The 26,478-nt window shown below is 37.1% G+C and overlaps 1 protein-coding gene across 1 annotated transcript in view; it reads right to left on the bottom strand.

Annotated features, from left to right (window-relative positions):
• Positions 1-26,478, bottom strand: part of LOC133519999 (mucin-2-like) — a 127,245-nt gene that overhangs the window by 81,994 nt on the left and 18,773 nt on the right. Inside the window, exon 2 of the mRNA XM_061854231.1 lies at positions 7,240-7,365. The gene's annotated coding sequence lies outside the window, so the exon portion shown is untranslated. The remainder of the gene's footprint in view (positions 1-7,239; positions 7,366-26,478) is intronic.

The raw sequence follows: 26,478 nt of genomic DNA, 5'->3' as shown, positions 1-26,478 counted from the left end.
ACCATTGGCCGAGGTTTTCGACAGAGGGCGACTTAAAAGCGACTCCGGTTGGTTAAATGCTCTGAGACTTTCTTCAATGAGGTGACAATTTGAGATACAGTTTTTAAAACGAATGTTGTATACAATAACAACTAAATACTGTCTTTGATCACTATATTTTTAAAACATCTACATTATCAAACAAACACGCATAATCAAAACTATTAGGTAAAATACTCTCGCTGATCAGTAAATGAAATTTTTACTCGCACTTGTTTTTTTCCCACCACTAATTCGCAAGTCAACGAGCCGTGCCTTCTAATATTAGTGCGTTACTTAGGTGGAGAACACACGAAGCCCGGCTCTCCGCGACGTTACACGATTAGGGTTTGCACGACGAATCTGAAATGTATGGGAAGATCCGCCGTCCGCGGATCCGGATCTAGATCCGGATAATTTCATACATTTCGTATCCGGATTGCAAACCCTATGCGCGATCAATCGTTGTTTCACGTATTAGCGTATGACATTCAAAAAATGTGTGAGCACCAAAAACCGTGCTGTGAAAGAGTACCGGTACTCAAACGTTTATGCATTTTTGAAAGTTGAGTTTGGTTTCGAACCTTAAGTAGCTTTTTCCCTGAGCTCTTTTAAGGATGCGACAGAAAAGTGCTAAGTTAAGAAAGAGGTTCAAGGACAGCATGGCATGTGAATCATCACTTACACATTCATATAAGCATTAAACTAATTTTACGGTTTTAATCACATTTTTTAGTCACTCGCGTCACGTACACGCGGCACGCGGCTATCGTGACTACTGCTCATGCACTGTTAGTGCTTGAAAATGAAGACCGGGCTCTCCAAAACATGTCGCGCGAGTGACTGAAAATACGTTAGGTAAACCGTAAAATTAGCTTAATGTTAGTTGTTGTTTTAGCTTAGTGTTATTTGTGTTACTCACGACACTTAAAATTAGATCAGTTTTACAAAGTTCGAGCGACGAGCTTGTCGCTAGACTTATATTGACCGGGATATGGACCGTGATTACGTTTTGAATTGTTTTCGAGCTCCCGATATTGAGAACGTGACCAGTGGTAACGTTAAAATCGAACGCAGCCGATGCGCACGAATGAGGGTAGACCGAGCGCGCTCTACACAACTTTGACACCCACCCGCTATCTTCAATTACCTGCGAGCAAGATGCATGTAACTGGCGTCGAAATATCGGGAGTTTGGAATCATTACAAAAGGTAATCATGTTCCATATCCCGGTCAATATAAGTCTAGTGGAGCTTGTCGCTGCAATGTTTCGTGTATTCTGCGCCTTACCGTGATAAGAGTCCAGTGTAATAGAGTGTAATGCCGTCCGTCATGTTGGCAATTAATTCAAGTCGAGTCATTGCACGCGCAGTCACTGGCCTGGTTAGTGCGGTGCAACTCGCAACCCTACTATTGGGCGCCATTGTACGGTCAAAGCTGAACATTATGAATAGGTAGAATATAATGTAATATGCTATATTCAGAATCAGGCGTGCCTTTATAAAAACCAATTGGGTTTTATAAGGCTGCAAAATAAAATGCAGGCTCTAGGACTCTGAAAAACGTCGCCAGTATTGAAAGCCGACGTAATATTTTTGAAAATTACATTTTAGAATTTATCTCCCATAATTGTGTGAATGTTATTACCTGCAACTAAAATTATATATTTCAACTAAAATATTACTGCCATCCCTCATTGCGATCATGAAAGTAAATTAATAACAACGCTCAATGCTCTTTTTATAATTGGAGCCTTTGGAAAGGAGAAATGTATTGTCAACGGGTCCACAGGTGTCAGCGTGATACGTAGTATCAGTTACAGTATTACTCGAAACAAAATATAAACTTATTTTTTTTTACGCTGAATATTCTATACGATAATGACCGACAAATTATGAACTTTCGAAAATGACTGCTTATGCTCCTTAAGTGCGAAATCCGCACACTAAGTAGGTTTACTTAAGGCGTTCATTCGTGCTAAGTTTTTGGGTCAAGCTAACTAAGTGGGCGGGGTCATTGGAAACCGACATGCAATTATTTGACAAATAAATCCAAGTATTGCAACGACCGTTGCGTTTTATAAATAGAATTATAGTTATAGAAGCAATACCAGCCAACCAACACTGATAAGCTGGAAGTTTTTACAGGGGTCCGGTCGTCAGACAGGAAGCGAGTATAATGTGTTAAGTAAGTACATATAACATTTTTCTAACATAAAGGAAGGACGCTTAGCACGAAGCATTTCGTACATTAAACCGCTTGTTCCTAGAGTCAGACGAAGATAAATTCGCTGCCACGATTTCGATAGCCCAGATAGTATGGGTGTTATTTTAAACGTCAACATCTATGAAATTATGACGTGTACTTAACACTTTCACAGACTGGGCTATGAAAATCGTGGCCAACTTAGCTTGTCTGACTTTATGTCTATCGCACGCGCTTAATAATATTGTTGGATCCCTAGCCAAATGGCAATTTTTTGCGCTAGGATAACGAAACGCTTTGTGTCTCTCTCTCTATCACTCTTTCATATTATTGCATCAGTGACACTTGCGTTGCATGTTGGCTATACCCTATTCTATACCCTATTCATACCGGTGGTCAACGACACCGTGAGAGCGGGTCAGCAATATAGTTATGCGTGTGCGTTAGAGAGGAACAGGCAGGTCAAAGTACGAAATTTCTCGTACTAAGCGTCCTTTTTTTACCTTTTACAGTGATGAGTTATGAGTTACTGTGTTACTGTTGTCTTATGTTGAGTTATGAGTCTGTGTTACTGTTGTCTTATGAGTCTTATGTTGAGTTATGAGTCTGTGTTATTGTTGTCCTATGAGTCATCATCGTCTTTGGTTCTTAATGTTCTTATCCAAATACTGACAGGAAAGAAGTGAAGCTAGAAACTTCTGTCAGTTTTCTATTTCATTTCGGATAGTGCTAACGTGGTAGTGGTAAATCCCGATCAAAATATTATCCATCGCCATAAATTATAATGTCATGTAAATGTGATAAAATTACTTCGGTGCGTGTTAAGTTTTTTTATCGTGTTTTCATGCCACATAATTCTCTTTCTCGCGAGGCAAAGTAAGTACATGATATATCAGATATGTGTAGTGAAACTACCTACTTTTACAAAGTACTTCTAAACATCTTATGGACCATGTACTTAATGACTTGCTCACTTTCTGACCCACGGATAGCCTTGATTTTTGTTTTACAAAGAATTTACGGTCAGAAATATTTCACACCTTGATGACCAACTACACGTTAGTTAGGGTTTTATTTGCGAGACTTGTGCTATAATTGGAAGATTTACCGTAAAACAAACTGGGTGTTGTCACTACAAACTTGCTAATCAGTGTTTGTATAAAACAAACACTGCAGGGTATTTATTAGGCATACACACAATAAGATATCTTGCGATATCGTTAGCAGTTACGGCGTACTTTTATGCCATAGAACAATTTTTCGTAACAGACAAAGTACCTATATAGGTAAATGGCTTTTATTTGACCCTCACGTTTGACCAGATTTTATACAATTTTTCGTAACAGACAAGTATATAGGTATTGGCTTTTTTTTGACCCTCACGTCTGACCAGATTTTATATAATTTACCTAGTTTGCTCTTAAATAATTGGTTAATTATGCTGATTACATATCACCATTACAAGAATCATAGTAAGTACTTGTATGGCATTTAGAACTTGCCTTATACAGCGTGAATTTTTGAAACGACGGCATGTCCTAAGGGTAGTTAATTTAGGCTTTAACGAACACAATTTCATAGGTTTTATACATAACAGACGGCTTTTATTTTTCCATATAAAATAATTCATCAAGCAATGTATTAGTCAACTAAATACCAGAGCATAATAGTTTTTTTTGAGCGGCAATATATTTCGTAAATCATAGTCACTTATGACAGTTGTGACGTCGCGTCGTTAAATACGACGTTTTGAGTTAAAACAAAGTAGTAGAGTCAGACCAAGATAAGTTGGCAGCGATTTTGATAGCCCAGGATGTGCAAGTGTAATAAACGAAGTTGAAGTTTGAAATAACACTTTCACTGTCTGGGCAGCCAAAATCGCTGCCAACTTATCTTGGTCTGACTCTACTACTTTGTTTTAACTCAAAACGTCGTATTTAACGGCGCGACGTCATAACTGTCATAAGTGACTATGATTTACGAAATATATAGCCGCTCAACAAAAAAAAAACTATTATGCTCTGGTATTTAGTTGACTAAATTTAAATAAAAATCAGAATCGTCTTATAGCATTAAACCCTATGTCTAGTTTTAGTATATTTTAATTGGTTCTTATTAAACAAGCAATTCTTAAACGCTCTATCCGATATAATTATCATTTATATCAAGATACTGCGTTTAAGGGTGGGTAGAGTTAAAGATGAGACACTATCACAGTTGGCAGTTAAGTTAATTGATTTCAGGTCCCTAAATATGCATAGGTCCCTAGGTTTTATTCATAAGCCTTATCAACTGAGACTACGCCATTATTGAAAAGAAGGACTGTAATTTCTACAAATAGTCAAATCGTGTCAGCTAATAATAATTCAAATCGTGAATAACAATTCGAGCCGGCATTGATTTGTAAAAAAATCCACCGAGCCCATGTCACACATTTGAAAGGTCACACCTTTATCAGATAAACTTGCAAGTGCAAGGAGGTCGTCTTTATAATAGTCGATAATTGGTGACTACTGGAACAACGTGACGGGCGACTAGGGGCTCTTGCTCGATGTAATATCAATTTGCTCGGTGGCCTTGGCACACTGGTGTAGAGTTTCTCTCAATATTGGGAGCACGGTTAGGTTCCGTCACTGAGCGAAATTCTAGAGAGCTACAACGGGAACTAGTGTTGGGTGCTAATTGGATTTGGTACGGTTTTCGGACACTACTGGAGAAAAGCATCGTGTATTTTGTAGGAAATTTAGATATTAGTACGTCTTAGAAATACTATAGGTATCTATTTAAATTTACATAAATTGATTAACCCCCACGATAAGCTCAAGAAAGCTTATGTTGAGGGTACTCAGAGACAACGATATATATATCATATACGAATACTTACTTAAATACATACATAGAAATCATCCATGACTCAGGAACAAATAAGTGTGCTCATCACACAAATAAATGCCCTTACCGGGATTCGACCCTAGGACCATCAGCTTCATAGGCAGGGTCACTACCCACCAGGCCAAACCGGTCGTCAAACCGGTGGTCGTAAATATTATACTACTTTAAAATGTAACTTACACTAAACTTTTTGCTACCATTAGCGTGTGCATTTGGCTCGTTCTGGTTCGTTGTGGCGAAAGTGAGACGCACAGGCGAACGATTTGATATTTTTTGACTCGGGAATGTAAGTTTGAATTGGCCTCCTTACCCCTATCTATTTGTGTGGCTTGAGTTATTCTCAATTTATTCCATGAAACTGTTTATTTTTTGAGAAATTATACCTAATAATATTTTCAAGGCGTCGTTTAATTTCTCACAGTGTCATGATATTTGAGATTGGAGCACACCAAACAGCTCGGCGCCAGACCAGCGCCGCCCTAACTCATTTGCTTGCCTGCTTACAGCGCTTGTGTGACAGCGGTGCTTAAGGGGAAACCAAGGGCAGTAACTGCAGTAAGCGCGCCATCCCCGCGTCGACGGCGAGACGCAAGGTGTGGTGACAACCGTGGGCGGTTACCGCGACTTATCAAAGCCGTGGTTACAGTATGAACTTTCCTACAAAGAATACTGAACGGGTCGGGTTCGGGTTGAGGCGGCGCTAGTCCAGTTTTTTGGTGTGCTCCAACCTTATATTTTCTTGATGGTTGTATTTATTTTTCGACATGTGCCTTTACATCTTTGGACTGACACGAAATCTCGGGCAAATTGGAACAAAATGTCATTTCAAATAAACTACTCAAAATTCGGAAAATAACAATGTGGACAGGTAATGCAACTAGCCAAACGTGTTCTTAACTAATTAATACAATATAACCTACAAATCTATGATCAAGTACGGTTTAGTTAATTTGTTAATGGGAAAAACGAGTCGACATACCCGATGTAACATGTCGTGACGCTCATTAAACCACCTCGTCTGAGGCAAGATTTTCGCAACGTTTGTTTAGGCTAAAAAGAAGTGTGATTTTGTTTACAATGTTGCATCGCAACTCGCACTGGTTTGACAATATTAAAGGCAAACACGGCATTTCCTACCAGGCTTTAAGAACGCATTCCAATGCTTTTTTTTTAGTTTTGCGTGTTTTAGCACTTACACTTGCTTATTAATGCAATTACATGAATATTAGAATATTATTTCGTCTTTATAAATCTAAACATAAAATAAATAAATAAATACAAATTGTCTCCCCGTGCCATGGAACTTTATAAACTACTCAGCTTTTTCCAGTAAATGTGTTGTGGAGTGGGTTATTGCTGCATACATTAAAAAGAGGTATTAGGTATTGGAGTGGGAATATGATTGTAGGACACTAACATCGGTGCTTACATTTTCAATGTTAGTAAGGGGCATAAAACGTGTATATAATATAATAAATTATATAATATTTATGTTTATACATACAATGGTTAGTTATCGACCCATTCATGTACAACTTTTGTTGTTTTTTTTTTTTTGGGGCTGACACATTTTATGTTTTTACGCTCTCCTGTAAAATTTGGTCTGAAGAACTTACTAAGTTTTGATATGGGCCAGCCAATATATCCAAATGTAATTTGTTTGTGTTTTACCACGGTGAAAATTATCACCTGGCAATGACCATACTTCGTACAATGCTAGTTAAAAAAAAACATATTGATGCCTGGTACCGTTGTTATCGACCAAAGATTTAAAGTAAATATTTATCGACCCGGAAATATGCTTTGACTGTCAGTGTCAGATATCAATTGTCAGTAATTTAATAGGCTGTATATAAAATACTGGCACTCTTAAGCGCAGTTTCATTAACCACTATCAGCAGTTAATCAAAAGGCAATTAATCTAAGGTTTGACCGACCAATGCAGGGCTGAGAATCTTAGACTCTGCCATACAACTGACCTCGATCAAGGTCATGATATTGTGGCGGAATGATCACCGTGGCCTACCCCATATCACCATCGCGAGAGCAAAGCTTGTCTGCCTCTTGCTGCAAATTGTCAAGTGATTTATTTAATGTTAATTTTCGACCCTTTGTCGAACTGACCTCAATTTCTCTAGTATGCGCTGGTAAGGCTGCGTGGCTAGAGCGCGCATAAGACCGCCCGCATGGTCGCCGGGCGCTACCTCATAGCACCGAGCGCGACTCCCGTAGAACTTATCCGCCCATGTCCTGAAATAGAAATATTTTTATCAGTAACTGTCTGTGATATTGAAATTCAGGCGAAATATGGTATGGAGATACTTTGAGTCCTGGGACAAGTCGTAGGGTAGTTTTTAACCCGAAAATCATGACTCAAGGGGTGGAATTTGCTTTGGAAATTGTACAAGGAAATATTAATTCTACGCAGACGAAGTCAGTTGTAATTGTTGTCGGTAATAATTACTTAAAATAATGAGTACTGAAGCTGACATGGAACTTTATGAACCACAACTACCACCATAGTTATTCTAATAGTACATTACGATACAAGTGCGAAAAATAGGAAATTCGAAACGAGTGGCTATAAATTAAAACACGACCGAAGGGAGATTAAATCGACACGAGTTGCGAATTACCTATTCGCACATGTATCTTACAACGTTTTACAGTATATATGGCCTTTTAAATGTTCGACACAGTAACGTAATATGCTTATTTTTGGCACTAGTGCGGTAAAGTAGCACCATATGTACTGTAAAATCGCTTACGTTTTAGATATTTTATGATTACTTTCGTTAACGCTTGTTGGTGCGCGCGCAATTTGCTGCGATTCGAGTTTGACCTATTGGTGCGCGTTAGATGCACAACGAGTCATGTGAAGGTCGCATCATAACAATATCAAAACTTTACTGAATTGTCAAATCCGAATACATCTTCGATGGACTTTCGAACAACTTTATTACTTAAATAACATCTTAATTGAAACCCGTTTACTAATGCCGGAGCAGAGATATCGCGTAATAAACTTATTATGTTGCACATAAATCACTCATTCTAAGCAATGGATAAGGTACCTGTAGCCGCCGTGCAGGTCAGGGCCTCGACGACTTAAATAAAACTTCGATTTATAATGAAGTGAAGTATAATCTTAATTGAAACCCGTTTACTAATGCCGGAGCAGAGATATCGCGTAATAAACTTATTATGTTGCACATAAATCACTCATTCTAAGCAATAGATAAGGTACCTGTAGCCGCCGTGCAGGTCAGGGCCTCGACGACTTAAATAAAACTTCGATTTATAATGAAGTGAAGTATAATCTTAATTGAAACCCGTTTACTAATGCCGGAGCAGAGATATCGCGTAATAAACTTATTATGTTGCACATAAATCACTCATTCTAAGCAATAGATAAGGTACCTGTAGCCGCCGTGCAGGTCAGGGCCTCGACGACTTAAATAAAACTTCGATTTATAATGAAGTGAAGTATAATCTTAATTGAAACCCGTTTACTAATGCCGGAGCAGAGATATCGCGTAATAAACTTATTATGTTGCACATAAATCACTCATTCTAAGCAATAGATAAGGTACCTGTAGCCGCCGTGCAGGTCAGGGCCTCGACGACTTAAATAAAACTTCGATTTATAATGAAGTGAAGTATAATCTTAATTGAAACCCGTTTACTAATGCCGGAGCAGAGATATCGCGTAATAAACTTATTATGTTGCACATAAATCACTCATTCTAAGCAATGGATAAGGTACCTGTAGCCGCCGTGCAGGTCAGGGCCTCGACGACTTAAATAAAACTTCGATTTATAATGAAGTGAAGTATAATCTTAATTGAAACCCGTTTACTAATGCCGGAGCAGAGATATCGCGTAATAAACTTATTATGTTGCACATAAATCACTCATTCTAAGCAATAGATAAGGTACCTGTAGCCGCCGTGCAGGTCAGGGCCTCGACGACTTAAATAAAACTTCGATTTATAATGAAGTGAAGTATAATCTTAATTGAAACCCGTTTACTAATGCCGGAGCAGAGATATCGCGTAATAAACTTATTATGTTGCACATAAATCACTCATTCTAAGCAATAGATAAGGTACCTGTAGCCGCCGTGCAGGTCAGGGCCTCGACGACTTAAATAAAACTTCGATTTATAATGAAGTGAAGTATAATCTTCCCAAAGGTACTGGTTTACAAGGGTTCTTGCCAAAACGGTTCAATGTAGAAAGTAGGTGTTGAAAGTATGGAGGATGATGCAAGAGTGATTTGCAATATTTGACTTGATCAGTACAAAAAGGTTTAGATTTAAATGCTTCCAATTGGCCGCGATACAGATTATGTGGAGCGCTCCTATTGGTGCTTTTAAAAAGCCTCCGAATAATAGCCGAGCCCGACGGCTGCGTTTAGCTACTGCATTGATTTTTATATAATATTAAGTTGCAGTCGCAACAGTACCTAAAACACATATTTTTAGATTCACACAAAGCATATTTAAGCTGTGACACGAAAACAGAAAGGGTCTTGGTTTTAGACCTTTTCAGAGCCCCTAGTGTAAATTTATTCGATAGCGAAGCGTGACGTACGCGGTTGCGTTCTCATTTTTTTTGTATGGGATTTAGAAAGAGCGCGCCAAGCGGGACGTTTTGGGAACTCAAAATCCCATACAAAATGAGACAAAACGCAAACGCGTACGGCACGTTGCGCTATCGAATAAATTTACACTAGGGGTACTGTTTTCGTGTCACAGCGAAAACATTTAACTATGCGTAAGCTGTTAGCATTCGCGAATTTTATTGACTTAGTGACATAATTGTGCTAATAATGACATTGATGATGATGACTCTTAACGAAAGATCGCGCATAAAATAAGCGTAGAAAAGTTCGATTTCGTCCTTATATAAACGATTGGTTGCGGATCGTAGTCAACCAGTTTATCTAAATTAGACTCTAATATTAATCGAATTGAAATTCGAGCCGGGTGACTTATGGATAGCCATTAATCACGTTTTATTTAACGAATTAATGTTTTAGTTGACAATAAAAGGATTATATAACATTGGATTGGTCTGATTTCAAAAACATTAGGCGTAGAATATATTACCCAATTGAACTATTTTTTTTTTACTTACTCTAAATTTAGTCAAACAGGGTTATATTTTATATTATACACAATTTAGAACTCAAGCCAAAACTATATTACATAGATCAAAAATTGGGAAATTAGTAGGAAAACAACATTAATATGCTGATAATATACCTAATTAGGGCACCACTGGACGGTCGACTCAATCTTAAAGTGACTTCAGTCCAATCAGTAGGTAGTTACCCATAGTAATAATAAAGAAATGAATTAGTATTTATTGTCAAACCCTCTAAATGTTAATGGAATAATTAATGTTGTTGTGTGTAAAAAAACAGATTGAGTGTCTAAGTCTGTTCGCTTAAACATAAAATGATACTTTCAGATTAAATTACTAAATCAATAAGCACTTAACAGAAGCCAAAAAAAACTCCATCAGAGAATAACAGTTGGTCAAATTATGCGCTTAAAACCCACATTCAAAGTAAGCCAGTGTATAGACGGCAAAATGAATCTGTTTTTAATAGAGGTCAGACGGGCACCAGCTTATCTCTGTCAAGATTAGAATAGAGATTGGCGTTATGGGATTACTTTTACAAAACAGCTCTTTCAAACATCACAATCTATTGACAGGTAACATTACAGAATAATGAGGGGACAGAGCCATCTTAGATCATTTAATTCCAAATATCGTTGTAATATCATCAATAAATATGCAATCCTTTTTGAAATGTTGCGTTTGCGTAATAGGTCATGTGCATTACACTTAGCCGTGCCAATAAATGTCAATCTGTTAAATTAACGAGCTCTATCACCGCCTATCATGAGCATCTTCTGATTGTATTATTGTGTCATTTGTTTTAACGGAATATATATACGAAATTTCATTGAATTGCAGATGGATTTTTGTTTTTGCGTAGTTTGCGAACAAATTCACCGATAGAAATCTTTTTCAAAACTCATTTATCTTATATTAGTATATCTATAGATTGCTATTATGTAAGGATAAACATCACTTATTGATCTTAGTGTAATTTATTAAATAGTTACTCGCCGTTCTTCATTGTAAAAATCTATAACAAAATTTAGGAAACTATAGGTCTAAACTTAAAACATTATACACTTATTCTTTTGTATAAGATTGTTTGTTTCTTAATAAATAAATAAGAAAAAATCAACTACAGGTTCTTTGTAAAAACATCTGTCTGAATATTTATTTGAAAAGCTAAAGCATTTTTGTCTTTCGGATAATGTACCAAGGGCCTATTTTAGATATAAGCTAGTTATAGTAATCATCTGTATATATCCATTATGTATATTGTTATTAATAAATGTATTCCTTATACAATACATAATACCTATGAATACCTGTACTCTATAAAAATGCAGCGGTGGAGTACTCTTCGATGTCTTAGTAATTATCTTAAATAATTATATCTACAAGCATTAATTAGGTGCATATCATTGTTTTGCAAGGGCTTGTCAATAGTTGCTAAAGTTGTTAAATTTCTTAAGTTTCGCGAAAATGTCATAATTTCTTAGTATTAATTAAGGTGTGCAAAGGATACGACTCGTCAAATGTTACCGGACCGGTTGCGGCCGCGCGACTTCGATGATGTAAATACCTCACTATTTGCCCTAGCACTGATCATGAGACGCATTTAAGATAATTTGTTATTTAACATTGAAATGTATATCGAGTTACTTGGTCAATCTTTGAGAGCGATAAGACTTGTGAATATACGATGTGGTTGTTAAAGGAAACCGAGGTTAAGTTATAGGTACTTCAGAACCTCAAGTCTATTTACTGAAGAAAATTTGTTCATTTAAAATATGAAGGAATTTATAGGCTGCTCCTGTTTAAAAAAAACTGAAATAATATTAAAATTTTTATGAAATTACAGTTCATCCTTTCAATAGGCATTACTGAAATATTGAAAAGGTAATCGCAGATTTGTCAAATTTAACCATTAATAACATGACAATACGAGCCAAGGCACGCGTCTTCGTGAATGACACGATTTCATGACATCATTTTAGAAATCTTGCGAGACACTGACAGATAAAAATTGAGAAGAGATAATTGCGGCCATGAGACCTATTGCAGATCAAAATCTTCAACGGCTATAAGTTATTCAGTTCAGTCCTCATGACAGTGAAAGGAAAGTTTGGACGCCTCTTATCTATAGTTTGTCATATGACAGATGCTTTATTAATATCCTCTTGATCTAATTATCGGACCCGTTAGCTAAACGAAAGCTTGCCGTTTTCTGGGTGACCAGGCTATTGTACGCAAAAACCACGTTTCAAGGCACACGCGGGGTCGCGCGACGCACGCGTAGCCTCGCCTGCCAAAATAATAACCAATCACAATGCAATAATTGTTCCCTAACCGAGCTCATAAGAAATAATCTCACTGTAGCTAATATGTCAATAGACAATCGTGTTCTAACGCTACGTGCCAGCGTGCCTATTGTTAATTTTATTGAATAAAATGACGATAATAGCATTTGTCTTCTGACAACAATCTCATTGTTCATTTGATTAGAATTTAATCTAGTTCAAATAGTTTGGATTGCAAACTTAATTTTAGCACAGCGGGTCAGATAAACCCTAGCAAGCCAAGACATGCAATAATGTGTCGAGTTAAATGAGGTGTTCGCAACGTCGTGTACACAATTAAGTAATCATCAAATTCGACATACCTAATTGCGTTAGACAATAAGTAGCTATTGTATTGTTTGTACATTTCTATTGCTAGTGTAGTGAAATGGAGGCGATTTGTGCAATAAAGTTACAATCGACTCATATGAGTCTGTTTTTACTCAGAAATTTGTCTTGGCACGAATATAAAAAAATAAGTTTCAATAATAAGTAGGTAGTTAGTTTTCTTTGTAAAGGGTATAGCCGGGTAAGCATGGCCAAACTGCCCTTAGCGAAAAAAAAAAAATTTGCTTTTACTAGATTATTAACCTCTTTTTTCCAGGGATAATTCATTTTTTTTTAGAAAACGACCTTAATTGTATAAACAAGATACCCAAATTACCCTGCTATACCTTTTATTTTATTTTATTTTAGTATATGGAAAACCAACAGCGCTATATATATCTAGAACTTCCAATAGAATTACAGAGCCAATTACAGGTTCTCACTTATAGAAATACAATAAATTATAAAAAGTTTTTGCCCATATTAATTTACACATACAAGTTCCTACAGCTTAACAAATTAAAAAAAAAAATTACAAAGAAAACGAAATACCTACTTGTAAAAAGTTATATCTAATATTATTTTCAATGCTGACCATTTTAAGTTAAAAGCTAATAATTCATATATTTATTTGAAATTTTCTCAATAATTTTGTTTGTGTAAATGTTGTGGTTCCGTCTAGAAGTAACTTTTTATTCTTCATAATAACTTCTGAGCACTTCGCTTTAGGCTAGGCACTATATTCAAAGAACCGATGTCCGATTACGCGTAAATATAACGGATATCGAGGTCAAGGTACATTAGGTAATAAATCATAATCAAGTCAATTGTTTTATCTAATCAGGTAGCAGCTACTGTGTAATGTGTTCCTGTGTTTCAGAAGCATATTTCGGAATATTCTTTGGTCAACAATTGGTACTTGTACCTGATTTGAAATTATGCAAAAACTGGCCACTTGAACTTTACATACCGGATTAACGGAATAATAAGTAAACCCAATGTCAATTAACACTAAATACCTCATAGATAATGAAATAACGTTATTTTGTAATTTAATTTCACCATAGCGATTATGATTATGACTGTGACGTCACTTGACATTGGCATTGCATTGCTTTCGGTTGTTGTGGTTAATTAAGATAATAAGCGAAACAGACTAAATAGTTAATGGGTTTTTAAGTAGTATATATTCGTAAAACCTCTGATTCTTCCGTTCTCTTGTTAGCTCGAGGCCGGCAACTATGAGTTTAGTATTAAATAGGATATTAGCAATTACGGACGAGTTTTCATTTCGTTTTCTTTGATGAAAAATAATTCCAGCATCACTCCGCGACCTGTTACGAATACGAATTGCTCAAAAAGTAGCCCCGGATTTGTTTTATTTATGCTCTTATTTCTATTTCTTCTTCTTCTTTTTCTTTGCTCATTCCCACTTTAGGTGGGGTCGGCTCTCCTAATTTGTCTGCGCCATGACATTCTGTCTAGGTTTGTCGGATCAGGAATTCTCTCCTTCTTTAACAGGCTGGTCATACTGGTCCACCACGTCGTTGGGGGCTGGCCTCTACCTCTTTCTTTTCCCGGCAGGTATAGTGCTTTCTTAACCACATACTCGTCATCTCTGCGCATGACATCTCCGTACCACCGCAGACGACATTCCTCCAGCTTTTTGGGGATAGGGGCTACCTTGAAGGTTCCACGTATGTGTTAATTTCTGACCTTATCAAGCCTAGTAACCCCTCCCGACCATCGAAGCATCTTCATTTCTGTCGTGTGAGCTTTTGTACGTCTGTCTTCTGCATTGGCCAGCAGTCGGCTAAATACAACAATGCTGGTCTGACAGCAGTTTTGTAGACCTTTCCTTTTGTGCGGATTGGCATCTTACTCTATAGGCCACGTCCGTCTCGATTTTGCCAGTCTCGGATACAATCAAGCCAAGATATTTGAATTGGGATACTTTAGGTACCGGCTTTTGATCAAAGTAGAGAACAGTGGTAGACTGAGTGTTATCGCTAAACCGGCATTCGAGGTGTTCAGTTTTTGATCTCTTCTTTTTCCTCACGTTGTCCCGGCATTTTGCCACGGCTCATGGGAGCCTGGGGTCCGCTTGACAACTAATCCCAAGATTTGGCGTAGACACTAGTTATTGCGGAAGCGACTGCCATCTGACCTTCCAACCCAGAGGGTAAACTAGGCCTTGTTGGGATTAGTCCTCACGATGTTTTCCTTCACCGAAAAGCGACTGGTAAATATCAAATGATATTTCGTACATAAGTTCCGAAAAACTCATTGGTACGAGCCGGGGTTTGAACCCGCGACCTCCAGATTGCAAGTCGCACGCTCTTGCCGCTAATACCTTTTATTCAAAAACCTTAGTGGATTTCCTATTATACTTCCTCATTTTATGATAGTGGATATACTTACCCATTTATCTTATCAATAACTAATCCTACAAAGGTTAGGGATTCCCTAACCTTTACACAGGTATGCAGAACTGCGTAAATTGAATTATAGAGTGACATGACATTTAAAAACTTATTTCAAATAAGTTTAATATTCTTATAAGAAGTGCAGAACAAAAGAAATCAATTATCTAATCCACGTTGAACACTAAAACGATTTTGATGTTTATTCCATTAGTGAAGCGAATGCCGGGTCATGAAATTATGATATTTAAGCATTTGATAGCTATTGTCTTATTACCTTGAAGAAACCAGATTCAACGTATCTACTCTGTGTTCCGCATTACAAAAGTAAATATTGATGCGTAATACTCCAAACCTAGTTCTAAATAAAATATCGGAGATTAAAATGCTTTCACCCCATTTATCCATCAATTACTTTAGTGACTTTCATCAAAATTTGTGAATAACACAAAATGTAATTGTAGTTTTCTCAATATTGCAATGAAATGTTGACATATTTCAAATTAGGTCCGGAAATACTACGTATCCGGTGCGATGAGTGAAGATGATAAGTACTTAAAGGAATTTCATACGCCTTACACACCTAGGCCTGTAAAGCAACCTTCTTTTGTTTTTACTAGAGATGTGCCGTTCTCGAGAACATGCCCGAATGAGAGAACATTGCGAGAAAGTGCTCGGGAATGTTCTCCGACCTCCAACACGGAAATTTCCGAGACAGTACAAAATATATGCATGAATTCATGATTTTTTGTGTATCTTTCTATAAGTGTTTAAAACATGTTTAAAACAATTTGGAAACCAACAAATTACTCTAAAGGCAACTTTCTCGTCACTTTTGGGAAATTTTCGAGCATATTCTTGGGAATGTTCTCGCGAGAACTTTCTCGAGGAGTTACTCGGTATTTTCTTTGTCCGTTTATTGAAGAAAACATACTTATTTATTGGGATAATGTTCCTTTTTGCTCAAATTAAATTTGTATGTGTATTTTATTGATATTAGTGAAGCAACCTGGTCTCGAATCAATATTTTAAACTTAATAGAGCAAATTTCTCATTACTCCCAAGAATATTCTCGGGAAAGTTCTCCGACACATTTCTTTATAAGGCGTCCATAGTATTTTGAATACAAACTATTTATTATGTATATCAAGTTGTTTCTTTGTACATGTGTTTTTCTGATTCTTGAGTTTTTACAAGCTTTTATAAAACGTAATCTTGGAAGCTAAAGTCCGTCCTTAGAGGCGTTGAAGCCACCGCTGTATATGTCAACTTCGTTCAAATGAGTGACAGATTAAACGTCATAATCCAGGCAGTAATGCAGCGGCGAATGTCACGCGTTGTAGGTACCAAGGAAAATGAAAGATACAACGCCGCTGCAGTAATCTCGTAACAGCACTTCAACTGCAGTTAACATTAAAAAATCACCTTATGGCTTTCCATATATGTACGTATATATATATATATATACTTTATTGTACATAAAAATAAAAATACGAGAACCAGAGTTACAGAGTAAATTAAATACAACAAAGGCGAACTTATGTATGCGATCTCTTCCAGTTAAACTTTGAGGAAATGAGTAGGATAGAAGTAACGATGAATGACAAACAAAAGCAAAAGTGTTTTGAATACACATTGCCACAAATATACATAAATAGAAATATAACAATAAAAATGCATACATATATAAATATATCATTAAAAAAACATATCTTGTATTCCTTAATGTCGTGTCTAAACATCAGATAAAGCCTTTATCGTGAGAATGTACATAAGAAAAGTGAGATACGGAACAAGACTTGAGAGCTAGCTCAGCTAAATAATTTGATTTCGTAACTACAGGTAACATAACGAGAATCTTTTCTGTAAAATATTCAAGAAAACTGCCAAGTTACGGCTCACAAAGCATTGTGTGGCAACAATCTATGTAGTCCTCAACTTGGCATTCTTTCAGATACCACTACTTAAGACCTAACAAATGAGAACTGGGCCTACTATTAATATATATTATGTTCATATTTAATCCATTGTTTTACTTCAATTAGCTACCAACGTAACATCATCAACATACCAACGTGCCAGTTATCCCGACATACCTACATATTCATAGACAACATAATGTAAATCAATTCCGGAGAATGTCAAAACAACCTCAGTGCGTGTGTGTCTTGGTTTATAAATAACTTGTTTAATTATTTAGTGAACTAGACATACAATACACAATGACCGTGGGAATTCTGCTGGCATTTCGACGGCCCTCTTCTTACCTAATGAAGAAGAGCTCTTTTAGATCGACGCTTCATATTATAAGCCTTAAATATTGCTTATTTAAGTAGCCGTTATCTAAAGAAGTACATTAGTACCGACGTAAAATATATGCAAAAAAATAAGGTTTGAGCTTATTTCATATTTTCACAAAAACGCTGAGGCTAATCAAAAATTTGTAAAGCGGTGTCAGATATATGATGTGCCAACGAAATAAACCGGTATGGGTAATCAATCTGCAAAAAGAATGCACTCCTTTGTTAATAAAAATATCATATAGCATATCTCGGGCCATACTTAGTGTAGGGTTCCATAAGTAGTAAGTCAAAATAGATTTTTTGCAAAAACTCGGAAACGGCTTAATCGATCAGGTTCGCTATAGTTTCCTAAGATTTTACTAGAAAGTATTTACTAAGATTTACTTTCACTATATTTTTAAATTTTTGAACCCATAGTTTAAAAGTTAGAAAATGGGGAAACAAGTTTTTTCTTTTTACAGTGCGATTATGTCCGAAAATATTATGTTAACCAAAAAAAATGGTTTCCAAAAATCCATATTCGTTTTGAAAGACCTATCCAACGACACCCCATACTATAAGGTTGAAGCGATAAAGAACATCCCCACTTTTCGTGTAAAAAAGTAAAAAAAGTTCTAGTTTTTATTTTACGATTTTGCCGGTGTAATTGATGGATATGCCAATGCCAAATTTCAGCTTTCTAGCACTAACGATCACGAAGCAAAGCCACGGACAGTCAGACAGACAGATAGATGGATATGGCGAAACTATAAGTTGACTACGGAGCCCTAAAATATATTATTTAGAGACAGGTATACTTTCAATGTATACATTATACAAGGTGTTTTTAATACTTAGCAATACTCTGCGAGGTGAATATGAATAACTGAACAACTTTCGTCATTGTTCAGGGAAAATTAAATTCACTATCCCGTAGAAAACATCAACGTTTGATCAGCATAACAAAAAAACTTGTTATTTCTATACTAGATCTTAATAACTAGCCGTCATGTTTCATTACATATCATACATAAGTAACTGCTTTGGATTGAAAATTATACCATAGAATTGAATATTATCGTAGCTTATCATAAAAAATCATACGAAAAATATAAAAATCAGTTAACACGACTGTGTATGCTGAAGGTGGCTCAAGTGGCTTAACACACGTCAGCGGTCAACTTTTCTCTAATGCACACACTGATTTGTAGATTTGACACGTTGTGCAAAGATGGGTGTTGCGAAGTGCAAATAGGTATACGGCTTGAATCAGCGGTGAACTTAATAGCATTTGTGGGTGAAATGTGATTTTTTTGGGTGTTAAAATTTGCAACATGTTGTGGTAATAGGAAATGGAGATTTGAATTCATCGTAGACTATAAAGTAGGTACTTTATATTTGTAAAAAAAATTTTTGGTGTTTTCAGAACCCTGCATACAATCGCCAAAAATTTTTAAATGTCGTGTTTTACCTTTCCGAGGTAGAAACAATTATTTTTCACGCATCAATTTTTTTTTTGTTAAACCTTGTACAGTCAGCGTCAAATACTTTGTAGCAACCAAAGTGGCCAAATAGTTCGGTACACATATATTTAGTATGGTGTACCGAACTATTTGGCCACTTTGACTGCTACAAAGTATTTGACGCTGACTGTACCCAGACAAAAATGTGACATGAAACCAAACCAAGTAAGTACTATTAGATGATCTAGATAAAACTGAGATACGTAGGTTTGATAGTAACAGTAAAAATAAAAAATTGAATATAAGTGGTGAAAAAAGATTTTTGATATATACGTTTTACAAAAACAGTTTTTAGGTATAAAATATTGCATATATATTTATTAAATTTAAAAATAAAGGAGGAGATGGCGGGAAGATTTGGACGCATTTATCAGCAACTTGACGGATACTGCACTCAATCGGAAAGATTAGAAGTCTAGGGGAGGCCTGTGCCCAGCAGTGGGACACTATAATTATAGGCTATTGAAAAAAAAAACGGAACTAAGCAGAAACAAGGTTAAAAGGTCTGTTAATAATGTACCAACCTTTTTTTTCTTTACTCAGTGGCAGCAAAGAATTGCATAAACAATGATAACAAATGTAACTGACACCATTTATTTACCTCGATAAAGTCATAATCTCAATGCTGATTTTTATTACATACATCCTGTATTTCATGTGTGATGCTCAATCGGCAGGTTTTACTTGTATTTTCGATCATCAATAAATTGTCGTTTTCTACATTTGGTCAATCTTAATTACTTCTCATTGAAACCATTTCAAAATACAACTTTCATTAATAAAGGCAGGTGAATTAGCGGATTATTTTTAAGGTCATGTAATGTTCCAAAATAGAAGTTGGTATTTCAATAACATATATTACCTAAAGAAGCTTATAATCATTATCATGCTAACTCCTAAACTTTACAACAACAGTAAAAATAGTTCAAAAGAATTATCCTTCTCGTATGAATTCTCACATGAATTAACCTACCTAAAAATTAAGTCAAATAATAAACATGATAGATCAGCTTATATTTACACATAAATAGCACGTTACTTCTATAAGTAAATAACATTTACACATTTTTCATAGTTTGTCTCAAGTGTCAATAAGCGACGTCACGACTTGATGATTGCGTCTCAATTACGTTCGAGGTCCGAATTGTGCGAACGTCCAGGTGACAAGTTGTAGTCATCAGGTCGGTCACGATCCACCGACCATCTACACTCGTCCGATCTTTAACTTTCTACATTAGCTCTATTACAACGACGAGTGACATTTGTGGACCACGATTGTACATGCCTACCAAATGCCCACATTCAGAGATGGCCGACTAGATAAACTAAAAAATTCCATCATGGCAACACTTCAATTAAGATGCAGGCGACATGATTTGACCGATCAATAAAATTGATAGACGCATTGTTATCTTACTCGATCATCTTAGGTACGCTGTGTTTAATTAAATAGTCCGTATTTGATCTTGTCCACCTTAATGTCGTAACATCTCTGTAGTACACGAAGTTTTAATTATATGCAAAACAAAAAAGAATTCGAAGCGTCTTGATCATACTTTTACTAAAATTTTCTTCACAATCGGTGACTGTGACCGGGCTACTAAGTTAGTTAAGACATAAGATGTGTCAAATTGAGTTGTACAGGCAGTAAATGCATTAGACGCGGATATGCGGCCTGAGACAGCTATGCTAGTTGCACCTTTGACCTTGCACGTGCTACTTTCAAAACACCGCATTCCGTAAACCGTCGTCGCACAGAGTGTTCGCAACTTCGCAAGGTACGTCACAGTTATTGTTCTTTATAACACTAACCCTTTTAATAACGAGTTTTCACAATACTAGAGCAACATAGAAATTTTATCTTTCTCTCATAATGCTTTAGGTACATAGTAGCTTAACGCTTTTGTTCGTAACTTTGAATGATGTTATGGTAGAACCACAACTATATTTACTTACCAGAGATTTACACATGAAAAGGGTAAAACGTCTTAAGGGAATCACCTTGTTGAAAAAATAAACTGTCTAATTCAATATCCGTCATGTCGTTGGATGTTGGTGGGCGAGTATTAAAAATTACTTTAAGAAGTTGTTCATAGTTTTTGAATTTGTTATCGGTACAATATACAGCCATAACTCGTACGTACTATAACGGTGACCTACTTATTCCTTAGTTAGTATAAACTATTTAAACCAGTACAAAACCTTGACAAAGCTAGTTAAATATAAGTGTAGACCTATAAATAGCTATACTTATACATGATACGGATATGTAGGTACTTAAATGACACTTAACAATACCTACAGTTCTAGTAGCATTGTCGATTAAAAGAAGTTCAATTGCTGTGTCTGATGGAGATTTCACTGGAACCAGTCACGACTGTTTTAAATATGGTTTGTCGCTGGACACAACCTTTTTTCCTAACGGAAGCGGTCGGTCACGTTACAATTGGATACAGATAAATTGCATCAAGTTGAATAACTTTACCGACATGCTTGTGTGAACAATAATTGTCGCTATTAAATTGATATGGAGATCGAATTTGTGTTGATTTCGAATGCATGTGCCGTTACGTACGATAATATGAAGTCATCTGAGAGTTATGCATAGTGTTGCAAGGATGTAAACTTGATAGGTACATTGAAAAGCTTAGGCATACAAGTCAACATTAAAAAGGTACGTAAGGCCCGAGACCATGAGACTCGAATAGAAATAGAACCACCGTCTTCATCGTTCGCAGTTGACATAAAATCAAAATTTTGATAAATATACTTTTTGATTGCAATTTATTATTAAAATTAGGTATATACATATATAGGACACATCGCAACTGTAGAAATGACAAATAAGTTCCTCTGAAGACTAGTAAATAGAATTTAAGTATGGCTCATGATTGGCTGTTAGTATGTATGTTAACATTATGTACTTAATAAAGAACCTCGAGGTCTATGATTCTTAAGTATGTTAAGTACTATACAATGTACTTCAAATCCATTTGTATATGTGACTGTTTGTGTTCTAAATAAATTAAAAAAAAAACAGTAAGAACTGCTATATATATAGCAGCTGCTATGTATACGTATATGATTTAATATGTATATATTTAATTGGTTCAACTTAATACCTCACTACCAACACAAATATTATATTTAATTGATTTAAATTGACCACTTTTTTTTTAGATAATCCCGGTGTCTGATTAATCTGATTGAGTTGAAATTTCGTAACTTTCGTTATTGTGCTGAAATTAATAATATGCTAAGATAGATCTTAGCTAATGACGTAATGACGTTCCTCGCTGCTAGGAAAAAAGAAAAAAAATAGATTGGACATAAAATGTGTTAAGAGCCCTTAATCCTTGGAGCGTTCTCCGATTTCACGAAATAACGCTCGATAGATGGCGTTGGCGCTCGGTACGCGAGCGCCGGCAACGCGACGCGCGTTTCAATGCAGACTAGAATAATCTTGATAGTTTTCAATATAATTTCAAGCAACATTAATTTTAGTGTCATATGATATCATATGGGCACTCTTTATTTTATTGTATATGCACAGTAGTTTTTTTTTTATGTACACTACTACTAAGTGTACAGACTACAGAGTGTACTATAACCCTTGCTCTTTATTCTGTCTCTTTCACACCAATGGAAAATGAAGAAGTTACTAAATGACTGCAGGTATAAATAAAGTATATTAGTGCGATAGAGAGACAGATAGTGTTTCGTTGTCGTATCGTAAACGATTGGCATGTTGGCCACACACTTGCTTAGTGCCTAGCCAAAATACCAATCGTTTGCGTATATTAGTGCGATAGAGAGAGAGTAGTGTTTCGTTGTCGTATCGTAAACGATTGGCATGTTGGCTACGCACCCATGATACCTAGCCAAGAAGCCAATCGATTGCGCATATTAGTGCGATAGAGAGACAGATAGTGTTTCCTTGTCGTATCGTAAACGTTTGGCATGTTGGCTACGCACCCATGCTGCCCAGCCAAGATGCCAATCGTTTGTGCATATTAGTACGAGAGAGAGACAGATAGTGTTTCGTTGTCGTATCGATTGGCATGGTGGCTACGCACCCATGCTGCGTAGTCAAGATGCCAATCGTTTGCGCACATTAGTGCTATAGAGTTTCAGTGTTATTTGAAATCACGTTAGGGTTTGTATTATTATTTTTGACCCGAATGAAGTCCATCCAGGTTCTTATGATGGAGTCAGGAGTTGGTCACCAGAACTCCTAATCTACTCATTATAATTCCATCGTGCTTGGGCTCAAAAGATTTGCCCTGACGAACACCATCGATCTAGATGAGGTCCAGGGTCTCATGACGGAGTCAGGAGTTGGTCACCAGAACTCCCCAGAACTCCTAATCTACTCATTATAATTCCATCGTGTTTGGGCTCAAAAGATTTGCCCTGACGAGTACCATCGATCTAGATGAAGTCCAGGGTCTCATGATGGAGTCAGGAGTTGGTCACCATAATTCCTAATCTACTCATCATAACTCCATCGTGTTTGGGCTCAATAGATTTCCCCTCACGAGCACCATTAATCTAGATGATGTTCAGGGTCTCATGATGGAGTCAGGAGTTGGTCACTAGAACTCCTAATCTACTCATTATAATTCCATCGTGTTTGGGCTCAAAAGATTTGCCCTGACGAGTACCATCGATCTAGATGAAGTCCAGGGTCTCATGATGGAGTCAGGAGTTGGTCACCAGAACTCGTAATCTATTTATCATAACTCCATCGTGTTTGGGCTCAATAGATTTACTCCGACAAGCACCATCAAATTACCATTATGATGAATGGATTAGGAATTCTGGTGACCAACTACTGAGTCCATCATGAGACCCTCGACTTAATCTAGATCGATGGTACTCGTCAGGGCAAATCTTTTGAGCCCAAACACGATGGAGTTATGATGAATAGACTAGGAGTTCTGGTGATCAACTCCTGAGTCCATCATGAGACCCTGGACCTGATCTAGATTGATGGTGCTCGTCAGGGCAACTCTATTGAGCCCATACACGATGGAGTTATGATGAGTAGATTAGGAGTTCTGGTGACCAACTCCTGACTCCATCATGAGACCCTGGACCTCATCTAGATCGATGGTGTTCATCAGGGCAAATCTATTGAGCCCAAACACGATGGAGTTATGATGAGTAGATTAGGAGTTCTGGTGACCAACTCCTGACTTCATCATGAGACCCTGGACCTCATCTAGATCGATGGTGCTCATCAGGGCAAATCTTTTGAGCCCAAACACGTTGGAATTATAATGATTAGATTAGGAGTTCTAGTGACCAACTCCTGACTCCATCATGAGACCCTGGACTTTATCTAGATTGATGATGCTCGTCAGGGCAAATCTATTGAGCCCGAACACGATGAGGTTATGATGAGTAGTTTAGGAGTTCTGGTGACCAACTCCTGACTCCATCATGAGACCCTGGGCCTCATCTAGATCGATGGTGTTCATCAGGGCAAATCTATTGAGCCCAAACACGATGGAGTTATGATGAGTAGATTAGGAGTTCTGGTGACCAGCTCCTGACTCCATCATGAGACTCTGGACCTCATCTAGATTGATGGTGCTCGTCAGGGCAACTCTATTGAACCCAAACACGATGGAGTTATGATGAGTAGATTAGGAGTTCTGGTGACCAGCTCCTGACTCCATCATAAGACCCTGGACCTCATCTAGATTGAAGGTGCTCGTCAGGGCAACTCTATTGAGCCCAAACACGATGGAGTTATGATGAGTAGAGTAGGAGTTCTGGTGACCAACTCCTGACTCCATCATGAGACCCTGGACCTCATCTAGATCGATGGTGCTCATCAGGGCAAATCTTTTGAGCCCAAACACGTTGGAATTATAATGATTAGATTAGGAGTTCTAGTGACCAACTCCTGACTCCATCATGAGACCCTGGACTTTATCTAGATCGATGGTGTTCATCAGGGCAAATCTATTGAGCCCAAACACGATGGAGTTATGATGAGTAGATTAGGAGTTCTGGTGACCAGCTCCTGACTCCATCATGAGACCCTGGACCTCATTTAGATTGATGGTGCTCGTCAGGGCAACTCTATTGAACCCAAACACGATGGAGTTATGATGAGTAGATTAGGAGTTCTGGTGACCAGCTCCTGACTCCATCATGAGACCCTGGACCTCATCTAGATTGAAGGTGCTCATCAGGGCAACTCTGTTGAGCCCAAACACGATGGAATTATAATGAGTAGATTAGGAGTTCTAGTGACCAACTCCTGACTCCATCATGAGACCCTGGACCTCATCTAGATCGATGGTGTTCGTCAGGGCAAATCTTTTGAGCCCAAACACGATTGGATTATAATTAGTAGATTAGGAGTTCTGGTGACCAACTCCTGACTCCATCATGAGAACTTGGACTTCATCCGGGTCAAAAATAATAATGCAAACCCTAACGTAATTTCAAGTGAAAATGCGTTTTTCAGAAAATCGCAGCCAAATAACACTAGACCTTACTCATAGTGTTGTGTTCCTGCCGGTGAGTAAGGTTGCCAGAGCTCAACGAGGGGCGGGAGGGGGTTAGGGTCGGCAACGCGCATGTAACTCCTCTGGAGTTGCAGGCGTACATATGCGGGCCGTACGCTTGTTTGCCACCGACTTAGTATTAAAAAAAAAGTAACACTGAAAATCCATCAATAAGCGAGTCTGTTAGGCATACTGTAAAAAATGAACTTTTATTAAGATTTTCTAATCGCAGTATATAGCACTTCTCGGAACTCCGTAGCTGATTACGATCGCAACGAATGCCTGACAATCGAGCACAGGTCCGTCCTCTAAGCGCGCTCCGCGCGGACTGAGAGCGGGGCGTCGCTGCTGCGTGATTTATACTTGTTTTAAAAAAATATAAATTTACGGCAATGTAGGTCCCATAGTTACGATTTTTTTTTAATAGGTTAACATAAAGTTACAGTTTGCTATAATATTATTTTTAAAGCAAAATATGCGTACAATTTGCGGAAATAAAATATAATAAAACCGTGTTTTCGACAAAAAAATGAAGAAAACTCGGAAGGTATTTTATCAGTTTTTTCAAATGAATCTTCGATTGTTAATCATTCCAGCCCCTCGTACGAGATATGTTGAATCAAATTGTAGTCATTCATGTACCAAATGATTCTTGTTTATAGCAAAATTGAGAACCGAAACGCCACATCTCACTGCAAAATTTGGAAAAGACTCCCAAAAAGCCTCATTAAAAAAAAGGTTTAAAAGAGAAAATGAAAATTTGAACTGTTGGAGCCCCTAGTTTAGGAAACGATTATTTAAGTACGTTAT

Source organism: Cydia pomonella, chromosome 7 (assembly GCF_033807575.1).
Source record: "Cydia pomonella isolate Wapato2018A chromosome 7, ilCydPomo1, whole genome shotgun sequence".
Classification (NCBI taxonomy): Eukaryota; Metazoa; Arthropoda; class Insecta; order Lepidoptera; family Tortricidae; genus Cydia; species Cydia pomonella.
This window is presented reverse-complemented; position numbering and strand designations above follow the sequence as displayed.